The sequence below is a fragment of the Pseudonaja textilis genome, chromosome 2 (genome assembly GCF_049901715.1).
Source record: "Pseudonaja textilis isolate UNSWEBS1 chromosome 2, rPseTex1.2, whole genome shotgun sequence".
Taxonomy (NCBI): Eukaryota; Metazoa; Chordata; class Lepidosauria; order Squamata; family Elapidae; genus Pseudonaja; species Pseudonaja textilis.
This window is the reverse complement of record NC_141991.1, coordinates 71,276,267-71,300,435: the sequence shown is the minus strand read 5'-3', so window position 1 is coordinate 71,300,435 and position 24,169 is coordinate 71,276,267. Positions and strand designations below refer to the sequence as shown.

At 35.7% G+C, this 24,169-nt stretch overlaps 1 long non-coding RNA gene across 1 annotated transcript in view; it reads left to right on the top strand.

The window, feature by feature from the left end:
- Positions 1-20,953, top strand: part of LOC148126907 (uncharacterized) — a 79,205-nt gene extending 58,252 nt beyond the window's left edge. Inside the window, exon 3 of the long non-coding RNA XR_015741418.1 lies at positions 20,703-20,953. This is a non-coding gene — a long non-coding RNA (uncharacterized LOC148126907). The remainder of the gene's footprint in view (positions 1-20,702) is intronic.
- The last annotated feature ends 3,216 nt before the right edge of the window (positions 20,954-24,169 follow it).

Below are 24,169 nucleotides of genomic sequence, written 5' to 3'. Positions count from 1 at the left end.
TTCCCTTTTCCCTCCGCTACTTTCTTTCTTTTTTTAAAGAAAGTTTTTAAATTATCCAAGAATCTTTATCCCTTTGACACTTTATTTTCAGCTAGAAATAGCCTATTAATGTCAAAGTGGATTAGTGGGTTCTTCTTTGAGGTGGCCATTTCTTTTCTTTTTTTTAACAAATTTTATTTATTTTCAAAAACAAATACAAACGAACAAAACATAAAAAATCTTTTTTGAAAGCAGCTTGATCCCAGGTTACATCTCTTCATATAGACACAAATTCAAATTCATGCTCATTTTATATACCATTCCATATCTTATTACCATTCTACATTTTCTATATAGCTTCTCCCCTCTTTTAACTTTCTTAGTTTTATTTTATTTATCTCATCTCAGTTCAGATCATTATGCTTATATTCTTTGTCCTATTTCCAGCTGTCTATTATCTTTTCTCTTTAAACAAAATTTCTCCTGTAATCACTGATTGGAGTATGACGCCTTTATATCTTTCCCCTAAATTTATAACACTTAGTATAATACATAACTTCCATTTGGATTCTGCTTAGTACATTCTAAAGTTACACACTATATTTTAAAAAGAGAAAAAAATATAAATATATAATATAATTAAAACAGTCCATACCAATTCAAATCTATCATTAATATTAATATTCATTTAAATCTTAAACATTTTACACATTACTTTTCAAATAAGTATCATACTTCTATGGGAACACTTATAAACTTTCCATAATTATTTCCCCCCAACTTCACTTATATTTTAAAACATTGTGTCATTAAAATGTTCCCATCCCTTCCTAATTCAATTCTCTCATTTATTTCATTTCCTTCCTTTTGTTCACAAAAGTTTCACTGGATTACACTGAGTATTTTATCCCACTTTTTAATCACATGTTGTTTCCAATTTTCTAACATTATTTCTAATACAAATATAACAATACAATCTTATGTTCCTTTGCAGAATCACTTTTTCAGTTAAGTTTTTACTCATTATCTCTAAGTAAGTCCTGTTTCTTTACATCTTGCTCGACACCTTTGAAGCTTCTCATCCTTTCCTTCCTCCCTTGTTTCTTTTCTCTGCCCTTTTTACTCCCTTGTCTCTCCACCTCCATTTTCCACTTCTGTATTCCCCCTTTCTGTTGTTTTCTAACATTATATCCACTTTTCTCCTTATTTATCCCTGTTTTGGTTGTTTTTTTAGATCTTAAAATCTCCATTTTCTTTTCCTCCTTTCCCCTTTCTTCCCCAAGTAAAGTTACTTGTTTGTTAAAGATGGCTTCTTCTTTGTCCCAATCCTCTTGTTGCGCAGTCTTTTCTTGTAGTTTCTCGTAGGTACAGATCGCCATTTCTAAGAATTGAAAAAGAGAGCCAAGAGAGCCCTTCCCTTCTTGTTCCTCTTCTTTGTATTTTTTAAATTCCATTTTCAGTTCATCCACAAGTGATGCCATTGTAAAAAAGATTTTTTTTTCAAACAACCACCCAAGTTTTTTTAGTCATTCAAATATAATTTCCAAAAGTCCCAAAGTCACCAAACAATCCAAATACGCACAAGCTGTTTCTTTTGACACTTTCTTCTTTTTTCACTTTCTCTTCCTGGGGTTACTGTTTAGTTACAAAATTCCAGTTAAAATGTATCTTTTAGAAGCCTTGTTAGTATTTCATTAGATTCTTTTAAGTTCTAGGCAGTCTCCTCCTTCCAAATCCTGCTCTTATTCTTTTCCTCTCCCTTCCCACTTACAGCAAGAAAAAAAAGTGCTTTTTTTTTTAGTGTTCAGAAATCCTTATTATCTCCTTGACATTTAATTATCCAGTTTAATTACCTATTGATGCCAAAGCAGGTTTTTCCGATTTCTCATTCATTTCTGTTCGCTGTCAACGTTAGGAAGGAGAGTGAAAAAAAAAAAACCTTTCCCGTTTCACTTTTGTTCACTGCTTCCGACTCTTCTTTGGGAGCAATGTATCTTTTGCAAAATTTAAATTCCAGGGTACCTTAGTTGTTGCTTTTTGTCCTGGTCAGCCAAAAACTTTCTCTTCTTAACTTCCTCCTGCACTTTCTTTTCTGGCTGAGTGCTTCCTTGAGGCTGTCATTTCTGACCGCCGCTCTTACCGCCTTCAGAAAAGGGAATTTAGCCAGCTGAGGAGGAGAGGTGCAGCTCCCCTTGACCCTGCCAAGTCTCCCCCATCTTCACCACCTCTACGGGGTGGCTTAGCCCCGAAGCCGGCTGGCTCGGGGCATTCCAGTGGCGAGCGCAGGCAGAAACCATGCACAATTGCGGATTCCTGCCTGCCCCAAAGCGCTGCAAACCGGAACTCTGAGGTGGCCATTTCTGACCACCACTGCAACCGCCTTTGGGAAAGGGAGTAATGGCCAGCCAAGGAGGAGAGATGCAGCTCTCCTCAACCCCACTGATGGCTCCCCCTTCTTCACCACCTCTACAGGGTGGCTTCAGCCCCAAGTCCGGGTGGCTCAGGGTGCTCCAGCGGCAAGCACAGATCAAAACCATGGAAAATTGCGATTTCGGTCCGTCACCAAAGAAGTCCAAATCAGAGGTCCTGGCCCAATCTTTCTTAATGGGTACAAAATATCTGCTGGGGGTTATTAAGAAATACTGAGTCTGCTTTCTAATCTTTAAGAGCATGCTTCTCCATTTCTCTTTTAGGAAAATATAATATTCTGCCTTTTAATATTTCCCAAAATATTACATTCTTCACCCAGAACTTTGTAACATTTTAGGTTGTTTATAAAAGATACATAATTGAATCTGAAAATACTCTAAACAACATTTTCCAAGCACCAAGGATGTTACCCCATATTAGCTAAACTCTTCATAAATCTGCATATGACTGAGTATAAAAAAGCTTATAGGCCCAGTCAATTCTACTTTGTTTTCCCTTCCACTACTTTTCATATCCTCTAATGAAGGCTTAAGTTGTGTTGCACATTATGTGTGAGCACATATTCAAGAAGACATTATATACTTGTTTGGAATGAAAAATAGAATACAAAATATAAACTGAGTAAATTTAGCAGTTTTTTTTCTTTCCTGGCTAACACCTTCCATGGGAAGTCTTCACTCAGTGACCATTTGTTCAGGATTGTTTAAAGATTGTTGGAAGAAATATCCTTCTGGGTTCAGTTCCAAGTGGGGAAAAAAGACACTGGAGGCCGTTTGGAAAGATGGTTTAATGGTGGACAGGATCACATGGTTTGGAGCTCCAAAGTGAAAAGGATGATCACATGCTTCAAGATGTTGGGTGAAGGAAAAGAAAAAAGGGGGAAAGATGCTGAGAGACACTTAGTTATATACTCTCTGTTGGGCCCACCTTAGTGTTTCCTGTTCCTGTGGTAAGAAATGTATCCCACTGGCTACATTTCTTAGCTAACTTTGTAGGTTTGGTCTGGACCACATGGCTTCACCTGAGTGCTGGATCATCCCAGGCCATGTGGTAAAATGGGTAGAGGGCTTTGTTATGTAGAATACTCCAGCCCAGGCCTTAATGGCCCACCTATTAACAAAGGTGGGGGAGAGCTTCTGCTTCTGAGGGGAGTTTATGCTTCTGAGTTTCTACTTCTCTTTTTAGGGGAAATATTCTGCTTTTTTGGTATATCCTAAAATATTTTATTTTCCTAGGAGTGGGGTAAGTTTTAACTACCAACAGTTACAATGGCATTGAATGAGGACATTTATGACAGGTCCTCAAAGTGGTAGCTACTGCAGCATCCCTGAGATCACATCATTGTGGGAACTTGGCAAGTGGTACACAATTAGGATAGTTTCAGGATCTTGCAGTCACATGACCATGATTTGTGACCTTCCCTGTTGACTTCCAATTAGAAAAATCAATGGGGAAGCTCACAGGAAATCACAGGTCATGGTCTGGTGATACCTTGGTTGATGACCACTGGTGATTTGCTTAATGACCACAACTAGAAATGCTGGAACTTCCATTGTAAGTTGGTGGAGTTACATGACTTTTTATTTTATGACCACGTTGCTTAGCAACAGAGTTGCCAGTTCCAATTATGGTGCTAAACTGAGGATTCCCTGCATTGTATAATGGAAATAATCTTGGACTTTGATAGAAGAGTAGAAAACTTAATTCACATTTTTATACCTTCATGGATAAATCATTATTCTTTAAAGTGATTTTTAGTAGGTAAAGTGGCACAATCCCAGGATACTTCTGTTAAGTTGCTTGGAGAAAAATGCAGAGCAAAGGTGAAATGCAAAACGCGATGAATAAAACAAAAACCATGCAATTGAAGATATTCTTAATTAATCTTAGTGATATCTCTCCCTCACTGTTCATTTTTGTGAAAAGCATCCCAAGTCAGCTTTCAAATTGAAACAAAATTACCCCATGCTCCATAATTAAACATGCAAAAATACCTCGGTGCATACTTGCTTTCTATATCTTGAGAAAAATCATCAAGTCATCAAAAAAATTCAATTTTGAAATTATAATGATTAAATTGTATCTATAAAAAAAATGAATACTGTGTTGAATTAATAGAAGTTAAGTGATTAATAAGGTATGAACTGAAGGTTGTTTTTATGAGCCTTCCATTCAGGTTTTAACATGCATTTTAAAAATTGGGGGATGTACATTAAAGTGATGAGTAAAAATGAGAAATATATGTTTTTATTTATTTATTTATTATTTAATTATTTATTATTTCTGTTCTACAATTCATATGCATTATTACCAGAATATCATCCACTAAGTTCTTGTTTCTGATTATATTACATGTATATATATATATATACATATATTACATTACTGATAAACTCTGCATTCATTGCCAGAAATGTAAGAGTACTCTATATGATTTTCATTATGTGTACTTTCACAATGTTGGCACTAGATGACACTGTGCCTATCTGTAATCCCAGAATGAGTCAGAATTTTAGGAATCCACCAGCATGAACAAGAGTTATGTGTGAGAATACTGCACATCTCCACATGCTATTTTCATCACCACATCTTTTCCTTCTAGTTTATTTATTTGCAGAGTTCAATTTTTAATTCATATAAAAATGATTTCCTGGATAAATTGGCCTTCCTCCTTCCCTCCCTCCCTGCTTAGAAGCCAGTTTAACCATAGAGATTCTACACTAAGTACACTCAGGTAACAGATAATCAGAGTTGGAAGGGACCTTGTAGGTCATCTAGTCCAACCTGCTGTCAAGTGGGAGACCCTACACCATTTCTGACAAATGGCAGTCCAGTCTCTTCTTGAAGGCCTCAAGTGATGGCGCTCCCACAACTTCCGAGGGCAACTTCTGTTCCATTGGTTGATTGTTTTCACTGTCAGAAAGTTTTTCCTTATTTCCAGGTTAAATCTCTCCTTGTTCATTTTCCATCCATTGTTCCTTGTCTGGCCTACACTCCACCCATAATAATTAAAACAATGCATACAGATTAAAACAACGAACTGCTGGGCTACACATCTGCTTTAGTGTCAGAACTGCCATCCTGCTACAAATGCCATGCTTCATCAGACACCAGCCTGCCATAGCCAATGGGGGGAGGGAGCTGCAGGGATATAGAGGGGAGAGAGGGATAAGGGATATCAAAACTACTCTTGTGCAGTCCCACGGGAGATACTGGCTGTTTGAAGGTTGTTTGAATGTAATTGGACAGTCCATGATAACCAGATGGGGAGAAGGGAAAGGTAAACCAGATGCTTCGGGTGTGAAACTTCAGATCCAGTTTTGCTACTCTGTAACCACTTGACTTTAATAAAGTGTACTTTCATTAACAATGGATTTGAGAGTCTTCTTTTTCTAATTGACCAAGTTGAGAGTCTGACATTTAGTTTCTGAAGGCCTTTTGCAGCCACCAGATCTTAATAACTTCCTTGAAATCTATGTTTTCCCCAATAATCTTATTAAACTGCACCAATATAAAGAGAAAAAAATAAAAACAAATGCAATTTAAGAAAAATATAAATAAGAAAATTGGGAAAAAAAGAAAAAGAAAACAGAATACACAAACACACACAGAGATAGATAGATAGAGATAGAGATAGATATATATCCCTCCTCCCTCCAGACAAGTATAAATAATTTGGGTCACTTAATATCTTCTCTAGTGCTTCAATTAAAAAGAACATTCTTCTTCCCATATCCCATCCTTTATCAGTAGTCAAATTACAAAAAAATAAATAAAAAAAATACATCATTTAATCCTAATCAGCAAAAGTCTATTAAGAACTATGAGAAATATTAACACATATATTTTAATCTTAATAAAAATCAATTTTATAATCCAGACTTATCCTTTTCTCTAAAAAATAAAACAGAATAAATCTGTCTCCACTTATAAACAAATCTTTAAAGCCTCGTTTTACAATCCTGATAAAAAAGAAATCCCATTAACAATTACCAGAAGCCAAAAAAAACCCCAAAACCCTAAAAAAGACAAAAATAACAATTACCAGAAGCCATAACACATATCCAGTAGAATGACTTTATAAATCTTCTTTTCATTTTCTTAACTTGATCCTTTGTCTCACAGGTTGATTTCTTATAACTTTGCCTTCTTTCAGGAACAGCTTGAGTCATTCCTCTATATCTCTTCTCAGCAAGAGTTGCCATGATTCCGCACATTCTTTTGTAAATTCAAAGTAAGAAGGCTTCCAAGTCACTCGTGTGATTTATTATTTGTATGTCTCCTTTGATTATTAAAATATCGGCTGTTTTCAATTGTAAATCCATTTTGGCATCATTTTTACAAATCACTCATATGCTCCAGTATTTTAAAGTTTATTTTCAGATGCACACTTTTTTCTAAATCATTTTTATAATCCAACATGTTGTAAACTCTAGGTCCACATTTGGAAGGAAGAAAAAGGTGAAGGCAAGAGAACGGAAGGGAAGGGAAGGGAAGGGAAGGAAAAGAAAAGAAAGGAAAGGAAAGGAGGATTTTTGATGCTTCCTGCCAGTTTCCCCAAAAGAAATTCAATGGGGAGACTGGATCAACATTTTAGTCTCCCTTTTGCTGTTCTTCCTCTTCTTCTTTTTAAATAAAGCTTCTCCTGTTAATCCTTACACATAGCTTCTTTTGTCCAGAGTGGAAGAAAAAAACAACAACTCCCAGTGGAATGCAGCTTGTCTTTTAGAAAGTTCTTGACTCAAAAGAAATCAATAATAAGCAACTTCCTACACTAATTAAGAGAGGAAGTAGAAGAATTCAGTGTCTCTTTGAAAGGTGCAAGAATCTGTAAGGAGTTAAACATGGCCAATCCTTGTCTTCTCCTTAATCCGGAGAGGAGTTCCAAAGAGTCAGTTCCTTCACTTGTTCCTATTTCAGTTATGTTTGTTGGCTCTGCAAAAAGCAGAGTCATGCTCAGTCTACCCTACTGTCCCAGAACACTTGGCCTTCCTGAACTCTAAACATTTTGAAGATGTTCTAATCCTAGGGGAAATGTTCCCTAGGAGAGGGGTTATGACCAATAAGTCTCATTATGTATACGTCCTAGGTCACGGAGATGCTGAAATTAAAATTTACAGCAATTACTGTAAACCATGTATGAGTCCGTTTGTTATGTTTATAGAGCCAGTTTGGTCTATTGATTAAGGCGCTAGGCTAGAAGCCAGAAATCTGTGAGTTCTAGTCCTCTGGTAGGCATGGGAAGCCTTCTGGATGACTTTGAGCCACTCACTCACCCTCTCAACCCAACCCACCTCACAGTTGTTGTTGTGGGAAAATAGGAAGAGGAAGGAATGTAATGTATGATCACTGCCTTATTAAGTAATAAAGTTAGGGTAAAAAAATAAAATAAATACATTTTATTTTTATTAAATATTTTTTTTTAAAAAAAAGGAAAGGAAAGGAAAGGAAAGGAAAGGAAAGGAAAGGAAAGGAAAGGAAAGGAAAGGAAAGGAGGATTTCTGATGCTCCCTGCCCAGAGTTGTGACAAATAAGTCCCATTTTCTCTAGGAGCAGAATGTTACTAATATATCATTTTACATATAAACTTTCATTATCTAAGGGCTTATTTTATTCAGGTATTCCATTGTTGGATGCTGCTCGAATAACCAAGAGGACTCATTTGCTATTATACTATAGTAGGATTAAACCTATTCCATGCACACATTCCCATGTCTCCATGAAGCAATGGAATTGCCACTGCATTTAACAAATGTTCCAGTTAACTTTCAGCTCAACTGTTGCCTCAGAAGAAATTGCCAACAGGCTGGCAGTGTTTTTTCTGGAGCTGTGAAATAGGCAGGATGCTACTATCCCCACCGAACATTCAGGTCAACATTTCACTTTCCTCACAGGGTCACCAAGCTTGTTTGTGTCATTTTTCTTGTAGAAGAAACTCAGTTTAATGATTTATAATTTTGATCGGACATAGCGATTGCAATTATATTTGTATGAATTAGATCAATGAAGCCAAGGAAAGCTGATTCAATAGTTCTAAAAGCAAAACTGAACTATCATTTATAGGACGGTTTGTTAATGATTGCCCTGTTACCTATCACAATATAGTTGAGTTTATGCTATCACTAGATTACAAAATTAATATGGTTTTATCTCAGTATTCTGAAATCGGAATGAAAAATCTAAGATAACATGATGCATGTACAGTATATTATATAAATATTCCCAATCATGTGGTATTGAACAAGTAAGGAATGTACAGTTAAAAATGCTGCTCGGTGTGAGAGTTATTGTATATTTATTCCATTTTTCCCATGTATGTTACAGCAAAAGGAAAAGCTGTCACATTTTTCATGTTGAATTAGGACTCAGTGCTGATTTGAAAACCTGTTACATCTTATCAATTTTGCATACTACCAACAAGCTTATTTTCAGAAGTTCTATATAATATATGAAATCAATTTATAAAATCTAATACCCTTCAGTGCAGTCATGTGTTTGGAATGTATTGGTTAGAACAGAAATGTACTCCTTGTTTTCCTGGTATTGTTTGTTTCCAGGAATGCATCAATTTAGCTAAACTCATTTGATAGTAACAACATATGACACTTTTGTTACAAACTTAGAAATCGGTATTACTCCAAGTGCAGGCCCTAACAAATTGCACTTGCAAAGTTCACCTGCCACAGTAGAACTTAGTCACTTTGACTGCCTCTTCCTCCATCTTCCTGTGCAGTATTATTTCCCTATGCAGAATATTATGCACAAATCACAATATTATGCACAGCTGAAACATTTCCAGAGAATTCAGGAAGTTCATGGATGGAATCCAAGAGCATGTATGCTTGCTTTCCATGCCATATCTTTTCTTTTTCTTTTAATGACCCTGTAATTTCTTGCACTGGGGTGGAGTCAGGGTAGCTGAATATAGCTTGAGCATTTATTGATCAGATGCTCTTTCTGACCCTTACATGGAGTTTGCAGGAGATAATTATTCATCATCTCTAGAGAGAGAAATATCTGCCACAATCTAGGATCAAATTCACAGCCTCCTGATTGTGAGGTGAGAGCTCCATCTCTAGGCCACCACACCACTCCCATATCACATCTTGCACTCTACAGAAAGGATCAAGGGATCTAAAGAGACCAGAAGGAAGAAGAACAATTCTATGACCAAAACTCTTTCACCAGTTTCTGTGAATTTTATCTATATCCTATTATTTCTTTTTCAAAATGTTTCATTCTCTCCATCTTCTCAGAAAGAGGTGTAACTGTGCTTCTTCTTCTTCTTCTTTTAATCTCATGACACCTTTAATAAGCCTTCATGTACTAAACTCACTGGCTGTTTATCAGGACCTTGCTGGTTGTTTCAGATTACTAGCCAGTGAATTCCCCCCAAAATATCAATTTTTTCTAAGTGTTTTTTTTTAAAGCTATTGATGGAGTTTCAAGATCTTCAAGCAAATACTCCAAGCCAAGAGAACTGTGAATCTTAAACCCAACAAGATTTACCAACCATATCTACTGGCTCATTAAGTTTGATAAAGGTGTTTTGTTGCTGGGAATATGGGCAGTGGAAATAAAAGCATTGCCAGCAGCTTTTCAAAGGTCAATTCAGAATTTCTTAGGCATTTCCAACCACCTCCCAAGTTATTTACATCAGTATGTATTTCTATTCTGTAGTCTAGAAGAAACCCATTCCTTTTGCAACAACAGAAAAAGCAAGCGCCGTGGCTAGAATTGTAGCAAGGGTGATTTATTTCCCTATTTGCCGTATGCCTTCAGCTTGTGTTTAACACAATCCTGTCTCTGCCTTGGTCATGTTTCTTCAGAAAGAGGTTCTTTGCCGTAGGCCTTGCTTCAGCTTGTACATTTGTTGCTGCTCTCCTGTGTCAACAAGACTCCTGTTCAGCATTCAGCTCACCATATCCAAATGCTGGGAAACACACAAGGGGGTTCAAGTTGCTTCTTTCAGTAGTTGCCTGAATCTCCCAGCAATGCCTCTGGCATTTTCCTTCTGTCTCTGAATCAAGCTGATCAGTTATGTTGTGGTGGTGTTATGTTCTCCAAATGTAGATAGGTGGATCTGGAAATGAGATGCCATTTCGTCAGCGATGTTCAGATTATATTGAAAACCTTTTGTTCCTCTATTTAAAATAAACACGGAGCTGCACCATTAGCTGAGGTACTCATTAAATAACCAGTTAGTAAGGCTTCCACCACCCAATTACAGCAGAATTTTTTGATTCTGCAGAAACTGTTACCCTCTCCATGCATGGAGTGAAGGCAAAGATCAGTAGCCAGGGACTTCTGGCTCTTCAAAGGTCATAAGAAGGAGTTGATGTTAATGAATTGCTGAGAAAAAATAGAGGAAGTAGTGAATAAGAGACATGTCCATGTGAGACATGTGAGATAGACAGTGTAGAAATCTGATGAATGAATAAATAAATAAAACAGAAGTTGTATAATTAAATTCTCTTCCCCAACTCACAGTTCAACCATTTACCTTCTCACCTTTATTCATAATAGCATGGTTCTAGTCCTTCTGTATGCTAAATTTCCATTAATTCTCCATTTCTACGATGTTATAAGCTACACAGAAGGAAAAGAGCAGTTGAGATCAATTCAATTCGGGGATACTGCTGTTAGAGCTGCTGGCAATTTTCTTCATTTTTCCTCATTCCCAGGAAGTTATTTGTATAAGTATATGGGTTTAAAACTAGAGATTGTTTTTTTTTTTAAAAAAAACTTCTTCTAACTCAAGAATATATAGCAATATCAGTAGACTTATATACTGCTTCACAGTACTTTACAGCCCTCTCTAAGTGCTTTACAGAGTCAGGATAATATTGTCCCCAACAATCTGAGTCTTCATTTTACCCACCTCAGAAAGATGGAAGGCTGAATCCACCTTGAGCTGGTGAGACTCAAACTGCCAAATTGCTGGCAGCCAGTGATCAGCACAAGTAGCCTGCAGTACTGCATTCTAACCACTGAGTCACTGCAACTCTTATAGTTAGACAAAACTGGATTTGATAAGCATAAAGTAAGAATAATTATTTTAAACTATCAGATCTGTGTAGCAAAAGATCTAGGCAATCACAGCAAATAGAATAGAATAGAATAGAATAGAATAGAATAGAATAGAATAGAATAGAATAGAATAGAATAGAATAGAATAGAAGTTGTAATTGGCCAAGTATGATTGGACACACATTTGTCTTTGATGCATATGCTCTCAGTGTACATAAAAATACATTCATCAAAAATAATAAGATACAATCTTATGGTTCTCCAGATTGTTGTGTTCACCATTTCATTCAGAGAATGAATCATTTCAGTTCCCATTATGTACTCTATACAGAATCATTATTGTCACTGGTATGCTATCTGCAGCTAAACATGGTGGAAGGTTAAAAGAAAAATTGATGGTTATGGAGAGGAATTCCACCAGGAAAATGATAGGAAAGATGATTCCCCAAGGTTTTTGCATGGATCCCACCAGAAATGAATTTAGCTATTTTGCTTCCAAAGGATCTACAACAGAATGCATATTAGCACCAAGTGTAATATTTGTTCATCTGTGGCAAGATTGGACCTATATTTTTCAAGATAAAAGGGTCATTGTCTTCATTTTCTTTAGCATTTAAAATGTCTCCTGGTGTCCTTGCATTTTGGACTTTTGACCGATATGTTGTCTCTTCCCACTACTTCTTGGGAAATGTTCTCACAGATTCTATACTATTTTATCCCACAGAATGATGATTAATTCTTTTTTTTTTGTAAAAAAAATTATTTGGGTTTTCAAAAAAAAACATATTAAAAAATAAAACATCTTTTTTTTTAGAGAACATGTTTCGAGGTTGTCACATCTCAATACAGATATAATCTTAATTACATACTCATTTTTCTATATTTAATTTCATATCTTATCACTATAGATTTCATTAACTTTTTCTGCATTTACTTTCCTCTGCTTTATTTTACAACTTATTCATTTCTAATTTTATTACATATCCTTTTCCAAATTTCCATATCTTCACAGTAATTATACTTTTACTGTTATCTGTCCTGTTTACCATTTCATTGTGTATTCTTTTTTTTCATCAGGAATGATGATTAATTCTTTATGCATGAAAATCCATTCATTTCAAAATGATTCCATTTAAGCACCTGATTGCATGGAGTGAAAAATATAATTTTCTTGTAATACACTGTTCTGCTATTTTATTAGTGCCTATACAGAAAACCTGTCCTTCTAAATGGTGTTAGACATTACTGGGGATAGATAGATAGATAGATAGATAGATAGATAGATAGATAGATAGATAGATAGATGGATGAATATATCTTCCCCTTTGTTTGCCTAGAAATAAATGTGTTTTACAGAATATAATTATTAATGCTCAACTTACCCCAAAGCACAGTACATTCATTTAAAATGTAGATGAGCTGCCACTTGATTATGTCATTTCCACAGACTTTTAGTCTTTTAATCTGAAAGGACTTTCACACTATTTATTTTTCTTGTTGCAAAAAAGATGCCATTAAGTAGGTTTAACACATTCTTTCTAATTTCTTTAAGGCTTGATTAAATCCCTGTTGTCTCATAGAAGTGGAATGAGAAGGCATGCGCGTGCACACACACACACACACACACACACACACACACACACACACACAAATACTGAGTGTCCTAATTTGCCCAAGAATAACTCTTGTGACATTCCAATAGATGTAGGTAATATTAGATCTTGAGAATATCGTTACTGTGAAATAATGAATATGTTAACTTAATTCACATTTTATCTTGTGCAGTAATAAAAATTCATAGCCAGCATAGGAAAGATCTCTGAATGCTTTGTCCATGGCATAAATTATGCTTCAGCTGGTATTTTCAGAAGAAGAGAGCAGCTATTATTCCTTTTCATAAGATTTGGAATAATTGAATACTTGCAACAGCAGCAATTCATGAGTTCAGATTGCCATTTCATCTTGAAATTTGAAACAGAAACAGTTTTGCAAAGTTCTGCTCACTATTTATGCCATTTAAATGACTCTCAGCAGCAATATTACTCAAGTTCGAGTGGATTAAATATAGTTTAGTAAGGTTTTTACAAAGTGGAGTATTTTGCATGTATCTGTCATATATCAGTAGTCCCAAATCCATATGTTTTTGAACCCTAAAGAGAAAACCAAGTCAAAGTCAGGTCTATGTAGTATTCTTAGCTTATTAACGGTATTGTAAAGAAAGACAGATGATAGATAGATAGATAGATAGATGATAGATAGATAGATAGATAGATAGATAGATAGATAGATAGATAGATGATATTCAGCTTTGTTCGGGTATTTTCCCACGTCATTATAGTTGTGCTTTTAAAGTTGTAGCAACATTTCAGCAGAATCTCATCTGCCATCATCAGGCTTCTGTATAGTGTTTGTCTGTGAGTCAGCCTTTCATAGCCATTTCGGTTTTAAATTTGGGGCTAGGTTACTGCTGTGCCAGAATGGTTTTTTCTTCATCCTGATTGGTTGGGAGTCTTGGTCTGTGTTTATTGGTCTTAGAGTTTGCTGTGTTCTGCTTGATTGGTGTTTCTAATATCTTCTGTCTGTTTTGTAGCTTTTTTTATTGTTGATTGGCTGGCAACATTGTGTTTCCTGTATTGGAGGCCTTTAGTGCAGCTTGGCTCTGAGTAAATGGATGGCTATCATTTATTAGGAAGCTAGGTTTCATCTGGGTGCCTGGTTGGGGTGTGTTTGAGCTGGAGATATCTGGGGGCGGGGTCTGTTTGTGCCCAGATATTTGCCTGGCTTGTGGTGTGGAGATTTTTGTTTGTTTGTGAATGCAGGCTTCCAGATAATTGACAGTCTGGTAGAGTCACCTCTTCCATTCATGCTTTCAGGTCTTTTTTCAATCTCTATGGCTTCTCTGATAAACGTTGGTACAACTTTAAAAACACAACTATAATGATGTGAGAAAATGCCTCCAAAAGCTGAATACCATACATATAAATACCCATGAAAACTTAAGAAACACACACACTCATATATATATAACATATTTATATGGTCTAAATCTTTAGAAGGCATGACAAATATATGAAGAAGGGATTCACTCTATATTCATTAGTCTCTCTCCATTTCATTTCATTTGATGCAACAGAGTTAGGCTGTTTCTTCTCTGTCAAGTGAAAGCAATGTGTAGTTGATAGGAATCAAGTTAGTGAAGCAGAACTAGGTAATTATTCCTGCTAGAAGAAAAATAAGAGGTCATTGTTCCTGTGCACCATGATGCTAAATGTTAAATGTTACCTGCCAGTCTTCCAACTACAGCTGATTATCCATTTGTCAGCTCTAATAACAATAATTCTTTTTCCATCATACTGGCCTTTCAGTCCAATAGAACCAATCAACTTTTGTGCAAGGTACAATTTCTATATGATATATAGAAATAATGGCTAAACTTCCATTGTTAAAATATCTATGACTTCCACCATCAAGTTGGGTAACTCACCCAAAATGTAAGTGAACTAATATACAGCTGACACTTTGGTTTGATAGCTATTGAACATGAAATGTTTTAACTGAGCAGATGTTGCAAGGATGAACTTAAGAGAAGTGGTTTCTAATAATGACCACTCGTCACCTCTAAAAATGAAAACTTCAGCTTCTTCTGGAACTTTTGAAAGACCATATTTTGTCCACTGAATTATACAACACATTCAGGTGTAGACATTTTGGGAAGTGAACTAACATTTAAAGAAATTCTCCCATTGTGGGTGGGTCTCTTCTAACAATAAATATTTCTTCAATCCTCTTTGCCTCTGCAGGTAAGAAAAGCCTTGTCTTAACTCAGAAGTTAAACACTTAATGCCTGGGTAGGAGAATCCAGGAACTCCCAGGACTGTAGGAAAAATGGGGAAATTGTAAGACATCCTAGAGGAAAGCAATTGGAAGCCATTTCTGTAATGTTGCCAGATAAACTGCACAGATGTGTCTGTGAAATCACCAGGATTCATGTTCAGTTAGAAGGATTCATGGTTTATCACACTTTTATAGTTACTATGTTTGACAAGTTTCACAAGAATATTAGTTTCCTGATTCCTCTATCCCTAAAAAACTGAAAACCAAATGTAGTGTTTTACTAATATCAGGATTATTTAAAAAAAATAAACAAAAACATTCTTGTTTATTTGTACATCCAGTCTTGAAAAGATTCAGCCCATTTAACTTCCTCTTTTTATTTAGTTACATTTTTATGTTATCTTTCCTCTTACAAACTAAAAAAACATATGACTTTCCCAAAAGGTACATATTTCCATAAGTCTGTGAGAAATTAGGCTGGGACATACTAATTGTCTTTACAGAGATCCTCATTTCATGGTTTATTGTGGATTTAAATCTGAATCTACTCAATTCTAGTCAACTTTCTAAGCCATTTTTCCCTCGTTTGATGTCCTCTAAGCCTTGCTTGCTGTAACATTCCAAAGGAGATATAAGATCTCTGATGGATACCAAAGGAAGAAAGATTTCTTTCTGCTGTTAGAGGAAGGAGCCTTCAAGGCATTTCTCTGTGATGCAGGAAAAAGGAATGGTGAATTCCTTAGTTCTTAGGTTAGTCTATGTCACCTCAACTTCATAAAAGGACCAGGATATGAAGAATAATTTAGTAGGTCTATGAAACATACAGAAATGTAAAATCTAAATGCCACTGAATAATGGTAGGATAAAAACACAGTTATGTTTCTCTACAAAGACTAAGGTATTAAGGAGATGAGAGGTCATTTCCTTGTGTGAAATATTGCTCTTTAAATTGATAATAAACTGAAATGGATAATGTAAAATGGGAGATGAGAAACTGCTTGTTCTACTTGAAGTAGATGATAATTTCCAGTACTGATTTTGCCACTGCAAACCTCTACTTTTATACCTTTTGAAAATTGTAGATATTACAGGCAGCTAAAAAAAAAACTGTAATCAGGATAAGACAAAATACATCAATTGCAGACATAATCTGCCCAAAGACTAAGGCTGAGGTTTGTACAAATATTGCATGAGTATGCTGTGAACTTTACATCTGAAAAGTGAAGAATGAAAATTGACTGGGAAATCTCTATAGTTACTTTTCTGTACTGCATCAGCTAAGCAACTGTAAGAGCCATTTTCTCTGGAGAATGTGGTTACACTGTAATGCAGAGAAAACAAATGCACACTTGATTACAATAAATCCACAAAATTTAAGCACACAGCTCTGCACCTGTTCCATTGATTTGAACTGGACTTCTTTTAACACTGACTGAATTGAGTCTGAAATGTGTAACTATTTGGGGGGTGCATTTCCACATTCTTTCATATGCTTGTTGTCAGATGTTACTTTTGAGTAGACATTAATGCTTATTGTTGCCTGGTATAAGAAGATATGGCAGTCATAAAAACATTTCTTTGTTATGATAGAATTAGCTCAGAAAAAGAAGAAGCAATGAAGAATTCTAAATGAATATCCACCATTCAGGTTTTACTTTTTCTTCCAAGTGCAACATTCTAAAGAAGTGGAGAAAGAGACTTCATCAGCGTATGGCATTTTTCTGAGCATGCAATGAAAAAGTTATTTGTAAATCAGATTTCATCAGTTCCAGTTTCAAAAAACAGGTGAAGTTTTATGGTGGAGGCAAGGATGAAATATGAAAGTTGGTAACTCTCCACTAGTTCCAGAACATATGTATATATGAATATGTATGCATGTATGTATGTATGTATGTATGTATGTATGTATGTATGTACACACATACAAACACACACATTAATTTATGGAACTGGAGTAAGGGATGAATAGTGCATTATGTTGTGCTTTGATGCAAGCCTGTTAATTTTGTGACAGCCATAGCAGGAATGACATAATGATTAACAGGTTTGGTTTGTCTAGGATATGAAATAGGTTGGAAGACAGGAAATACTCACAACAAAAGGCACATTTACAATGTGCCAATGCAGTAATTGCTGAAATCTAAAGCTAGAAATATATGAGCCCAAAACTGTTTTTCTTTAAAAAACAAAAATAGTCAGATGCCATGTTATGGTTTAAAATACTGTAGAAAAAAAATAAAGTTCTATTGATTTTAATCTGAAGGAAAAAAACTCTCAAATGTTGATGAAACCTTTATTCTTTCAATGGCAGGGCTAAATGATCGAAAAGGCATACTCAGTGTAACAATACCTTGAGTTTCCAAGCAAATAGAGTGGAAATTGAGATAGCCTACTTCCAATCAATGTTGATAATATTGAATTTGCTAGACTAGTGACTTAGTTCAATTCAAGGCAGTGCTTGCATTCCAAATTCTTTTCACCAGGGAAAATGTAAGCATTCAGAGGGCCTCCAAAATTAAAGTTCTAACCCTGACTTTTGGTTCTTGCTAAAAATGGCTAGAGTTTAAATTAGAGGAAGAACAAATAAAAGAAACAATAATTGTGTGGGGGAAAAATTTCAGATATGGGATTGATTTAGATAAATGGCAAAAATTGTGGTCTCAAAATTCTAAAATGACAATGTCAACTGCACATAAAGAAAATTTGTATAAGATGTTTTACAGGTGGCACTTACCCCGATGAGGATTGCGAGGATGTTCAAGAATAAATCGAATAAATGTTGGAAATGTCATCAGATACCTGGTTCATATTACCACATGTGGTGGACATTCTCGGATGCAAAAAGATATTGGATTATAATCCACACATGGTTGGAAAAAATGACAAAACAACACATAGACTTTAAACCTGAGGTATTTTTATTGGGAATTATACCAGAAATATATTGTAAAGAATTGAAATATTTGATTGTAAATGTTTTAACAGCGGCTAGAATTGTATTTACTAAGAATTGGAAAAATGAAAAAATACCTATGCAGGAGAAAATTATTAAGAAAACCATGGACTGTGCTGAAATGAGTAAATTGATATTTGAAATTAGAGAACAAGAGGATAAACAATTTTATATGATATGGGATTTGTTTTATCAATGGCTAGATAGAAAGACATGGTAAAGAAATAGATTAGTAAGCCTTACAATAAAAGTTAATAGACTGATAAAGAATACAATATAAAATGTATAACCATTGGATGAATGTATAAGATTAAATCATAATGAAAATTAGAATATCTCATATAAAATGATGGAAAAATAGTCAAATGAATGTTTAATAATTGATATTATATAAGCACAAGCTAGATCGATAAGGTGAGAATTTATATAACTTGTGAGTAATGGTAAAAAAAAGGATAGCACGAAAGATTGTAACCAACTGACACACTGTATGTATATAATTGAAAGAGGGCTTTATGTTTTTATGTTTTGTTTGTATGTTTGTTGTAAAAAATAAAAACTTTGTAAAAAAAAGTTTCAAAAAAATATTTTAAGAAAGAGAAACATGTTCTCACATTTTTGCAATGTTTTCATCACAGTGTACATTTCTATAAGTGCCAATTAAAGTCATTTGCTACAAGTAAATCTATAACTTGTTTCCTAAATCCTTATTTATGTTATTATTACATTTATAATACAATATGTATTTAATTATATTACTTTGCATATATACATAGCTATATATACATTTATCCTTATTTCCATTTTCCTTTGTTGTTTGCTTAATCTATTTCACTAGACATCTTTACTTCCTTTTTATACAACCATTTGTAACATATATTCCAAGTTGTAAAAAACTCCCCTCTTCCTTGTTTTTTAGTAACATGGTTAGTCTAACCATTTCTGCATATTGGTGGATTTTATTAGTTATTGCCAGGTCCGTGGACACACTTAATTTTTTTATGGGTGGTGAGGGTAGTGGAAGAAATTGATGGACTCAAGACCATAAGGCAGGAAAGGCCACATATAGACTTTATATCAGAGGTGGGTATTCAGCAGGTTCTGACCAGTTCTGGAGAACCAGTAACGGAAATTTTGAGTAGTTTGGAAAACCTGCAAATGCAACCTCTGACTGGAGCTTTTATAGTATCCTTCCCCTGCCACGTATACCAAGCCACACCCACAGAACCGGTAGTAAAAAAATTTGAATCCCACCACTGCTTTATATTTCTTTCCACAGCAGGAAATGATGCCACATACTTCCATGAAAGGTACTGTTAGAATGGCCATATAGCTAAAGCAGATTGTGAGGATTCTAAAATGAGAGGGTTTGAGGTAGCTGCCTACAATCCTGGATGGGAATCTCAAAATAAGTATCTCTAATTCACAAATGATAGAGTTTCCCTAGTTCTTTGGCAGAGAGGCAGGGGTGGGATACAACAGGGTTAACTACTGGTTCGGTGATTTATGATGTGCTTCCCTGCATGCTGCACACGCACGCCTGTAAATCGCCATAAGCACGCTGCGTGAAGAGAAGCAGTCTTTGAAACAGCCCTCTTTTCCTGCTTGTTTTAAACTGCAGCTGTTCTTCGCATGGCAGCTGAAGTTGAAAAATCAGGAAATAAACATCAGGTAAGAGCCCGGGTGAGCGGGTGGGCAAAAACATCAGCAGACATAGAACCAGCTCTATGTCTGCTGCTCTTCAGAGCTACCAGTTCTACAGAGGTGGACAGAACCGGTAGAAACCCACCCCTGCAGAGAGGTTTATCTCCTTACTTCTAATTGGGGAAGCCACTTGTTCAGCTTCATAAGATATGACTTATATTATGGATGAAAGTGGGACATGAAATAACAAAACAATGCAATATTTCATCATGGAACACTATCTTTTAATCATGAAGAGGTTAACAGGCAATGACAAAAATATGGCCCATCCCATTACTAATTACTCTTCAAGCCAGGTGAGACCATATGCATGTGTCAGGATAATGTCATTCCCTAAGAGCAATTTGAAAAAAAAAAGTACTTCAAAAACATTCCTGTCACAAAGAAAACTCAGCAGTGAAATAGGTAGGGAGGAACATCATCTGGACATTCAGAAATAAATGAAAGAAATGCTATTAATATTGGAAAAATATAAGCTGGCATGGAATAAAAGTTGACACTGCAGATGAAAAGCCCAAGTTGTTTCACCAAGTTGTTTTCCAGAAAATTAAATACAAGGTAGAAGAAGGGCACATTTTATTTAATCTGTTATTATAATTTGTATGTTAACTGTGAAGCAGTTTCAGCAGGACACTATATTTTTTGCCAGAATGAGTACATGTTGTGATTTATCTCACTGTGAGAAGTATGAATTTAAACTGTAATCTTTACAGAAGCTATTGTACTTACTATTTGGAGACTCATCAAAATGTTTTATTAATCTCTCCTGCAGCAATCCTGTAAGCCAGCAGTTTTTTCAAACGTTTGAAGACTGAAGATCCTTCGTACATTGGGCGAGAAGGGCCACAAGACCAGCAGAATCAGAGCCAAATGTTACACATAAAAAAGGCAATCCCATTGTTCTTCTCCTTATTTGTGTTTTGCATTTGTGAAACTTAAATTTAATCTGAGACATTAAGAACAGAAATACAGAAGCTACAAAAAGGAATAACAATTGTGAAAAGAATAAAACATACTGTCTGACATTGTCACTCTCTTCAATTAAATAACGTATGCAACAAAATTTCATTTTAATGTATGCCGATTAGTATACATTCAAAGAGACAATAAAGTTATTCTATTCTATTCTATTCTATTCTATTCTATTCTATTCTATTCTATTCTATTCTATGGTGTGTTTTAACCAGTGTAACAACTGGTTTGCTTTGTGCATACAAAGGGTTTGCTATGGACCTTCTCCTGCAATCCTGCAATCTCCCTGTGTGTTAAACAGCTGATGCACCACAATCCACTGTGCCACACGAAGCTGCTGAGCTTGAAAACCAGGAAATAAAAGTTAGAATAGAGCCAGGGCAGGTGGGCAGGCCCAACAGCTGATCATAGGATTGAACTGGTTCACTCACAGATGATCCTTGGAGCTACTGGTTCAAACCAGGATGAACCATTAGAATCCCACCCCTTATTCTATTCTATTCTATTCTATTCTATTCTATTCTATTCTATTCTATTCTATTCTAATTCTATTCTACTCTACTCTACTCTACTCTACTCTACTCTACTCTACTCTTCTCTACTCAGAATTATTGTTGAAGATTCATCTACCTTTCCTTCAGCAACTCCCCTTCTGTTTCATCCTTTGATAAAGAAACCATTTATTTCTTAGGTTGCTTAAACTTTGCTTCTGCCAACCAAATTATTGCCTGTTGTTTCATCTATTAAGACTGAGTCTTCCAGCAGAAAATTTGGCTTCCAGGATTAGGCAATATGTTACAGAGACACCAGTACACCTAGCAGCTGTCTTCCCATTGTCTGCAGCAAGGATAGAAATTTTGGCTGGTATCTTCATGGTAATAAAGAGCATCCCTAAAGTAGGCTATGGCAATGGTGCTAGCCACTTCAATGATAGTGGCAGTAAAACTAGGCAAAGCCCAAATCATATATAGATTAAATGACTTGTATTTTTACTTGAATATGTCGAAGTCATTTGTTCTGATTGAAAAACCCTTCACTCCTATTTGCTTAGCTTTGATCAGATCTAAATGAAAGTGCTACATACAGCAGCTGTCAAAAAAAAAAAAAAAAAAGGAGAGGGAGAGTTTGTTATTTATGTAAACTGCCAGGTTGGCAAGAGAAATGAGAAATATTTTTGGATTGATGGATCTGCCTTCAGATCATAATGGCTCTTGGGATCAGATCACAAATGGTCGTCTCAATCATAGCATCTTAAAAGAGGAGAAGAGAGCTTTCAAGAAAAAGAAATTATTAAACTGTTTTCTACACCATAATATTTCCCAATCATTTTGGTTGCACACAATGTTTTGTGAGCTGTAAGAACAACTATGTCAGGTAGTAGAAAAGATGTAGAATTTTTTTATTTGACTTTTATGATTCCCAGAATTAGTCTCTACATAACTGACAAGATTTTCAGAAGTGATTTGCCATTGTCTTCTTCATAGGGCATAAAAAAATATATAGGTTAACAGGAATCTTTTTCCCCTGATGAAAAGCCATGTGGAATTATTATTCTAGATTTCACTTCAGCCCTGTATTGGTGAAGGGACAATTTTGTTATAAATCCTCATCCTTTCTAGCTGTACTCAGGCTTATATGCACTTTGAAATTTGTTACAATTTGTCCTCTCCCACAAAGTGACTTTTCAGTTCTGGACACACACCTCACACACCCACAAAAAGGCTTAAAATGTATCTTAAACTCCTTCGTACTAACAACTATGAAATTTGGCAGGCCTCTTCTCTTTTTACAGTGTTTTAATTTTCATCAGATGTTATTCAGTTCCAATGAATGAAAAAACAAACAAAATATACAATCCATTTATGCTTTACTAAATAATGAGAATTAAGAGCTTCTGCTCTGGGGATCAAGCCAGATCTGTCTAATTTGGAAACCAGACACAGTAGATTTACTCTTCATTTTCCTTCAACCTTCACTGCATATCAGATGGTTTCTGCAGAGCCTCGGTAAAATGTTACCAGGCAGCAGATATGGGAGAGTTTTGCTACCAAGGATGTCCTGCCATGGGGCTGTTTGTTCCTATGAATTACAAATTTTCAAAAGCTGGGATAAAGGAGATATCTGTACTATTTTCTTGTGAGGTAGCAGCAGAAGGTTATTTTTCTAAGGCTCTTAAGTAAACTGATTGCAAGAGTAAGATTTTGAATAATTTCACCATCCCCTTTGCATGTTGCAAAGTTAAGGATAAAGTTTTAGCAACTGAAGTGGAAGGCACTGAAAGGAGCTTGGTTTTATTCATTTGTTTGTTTGTTTGTCAAATTTATATAACTACCCATCTCACAAAGAGTATTTTGGATGGTATACAGGGGTGGGATTTGGTGGTTTGCCAAACCATGCAGAATCTTAGCTAGAGGATCATCCAAACCTGTGCAAACCCGTAGCAGCCCACCTCTGTCATAGTGAATTCACCTAACACAGAAATGAAGTAATGGAGCAAAGAAATTCCTATGCAGCATTGAGACTGTACAACAGCAAAAACTGGATATATGTAACTGAGGGTTGGACTGTGAAGTTATTGATGCTTTCTGAGCTTGGTTGTTTGCTTCTAAATTGCTTGCAGCTGGATACTTGCAACTTGCTTGCAGCTTATAATTTCTTTGACACTTGAAGAGAACACCAAGGACTCCACAACAGCAACAATTCCAACTGATCCCTACAGACCAATGTATTAAACATAACCTTACATCCAGTGATCTCTGATGCAGTGCTTCTGAAAGCCATAAGAGATTCCTGGATGACAATCACCACACCTTCAGCCCTGTCCTAGAGATATACCCCAGTTAGGCATATCTCCAAAAAGCTACCTCCCTTCTATTCCCAGCCAGGTTTGGTAATGAATGCTAAACATGAATGATGGAGGCCTTCTTAAGACAACCTGGCATTTAGAAGGAACAGCTGAAAGCAAAGGACTCTGAATGTCTAAAGTGATCAAGGAGGCTGAATATAAAACCAGGATAAAAAACACTGTTTTGCTTTTCCCGTGAATAGAATGACTCACTCCCTGTATCCCACCATATCTCCACATGCAGTCACCATCATAATTGGCTTACCTCCATTCCTTCAATGACAGCCAGATCTCCAAATGAAGGGCCTCCAAATTCCTAAGATCAGGAATGTCTATTGTCCTTCAACCATCCCTGGGAGGGGAAGCCAGACCCCAATGCACTTTAACTTCAGTAGCTTTCAGGATCATAAGGATATCCAGCA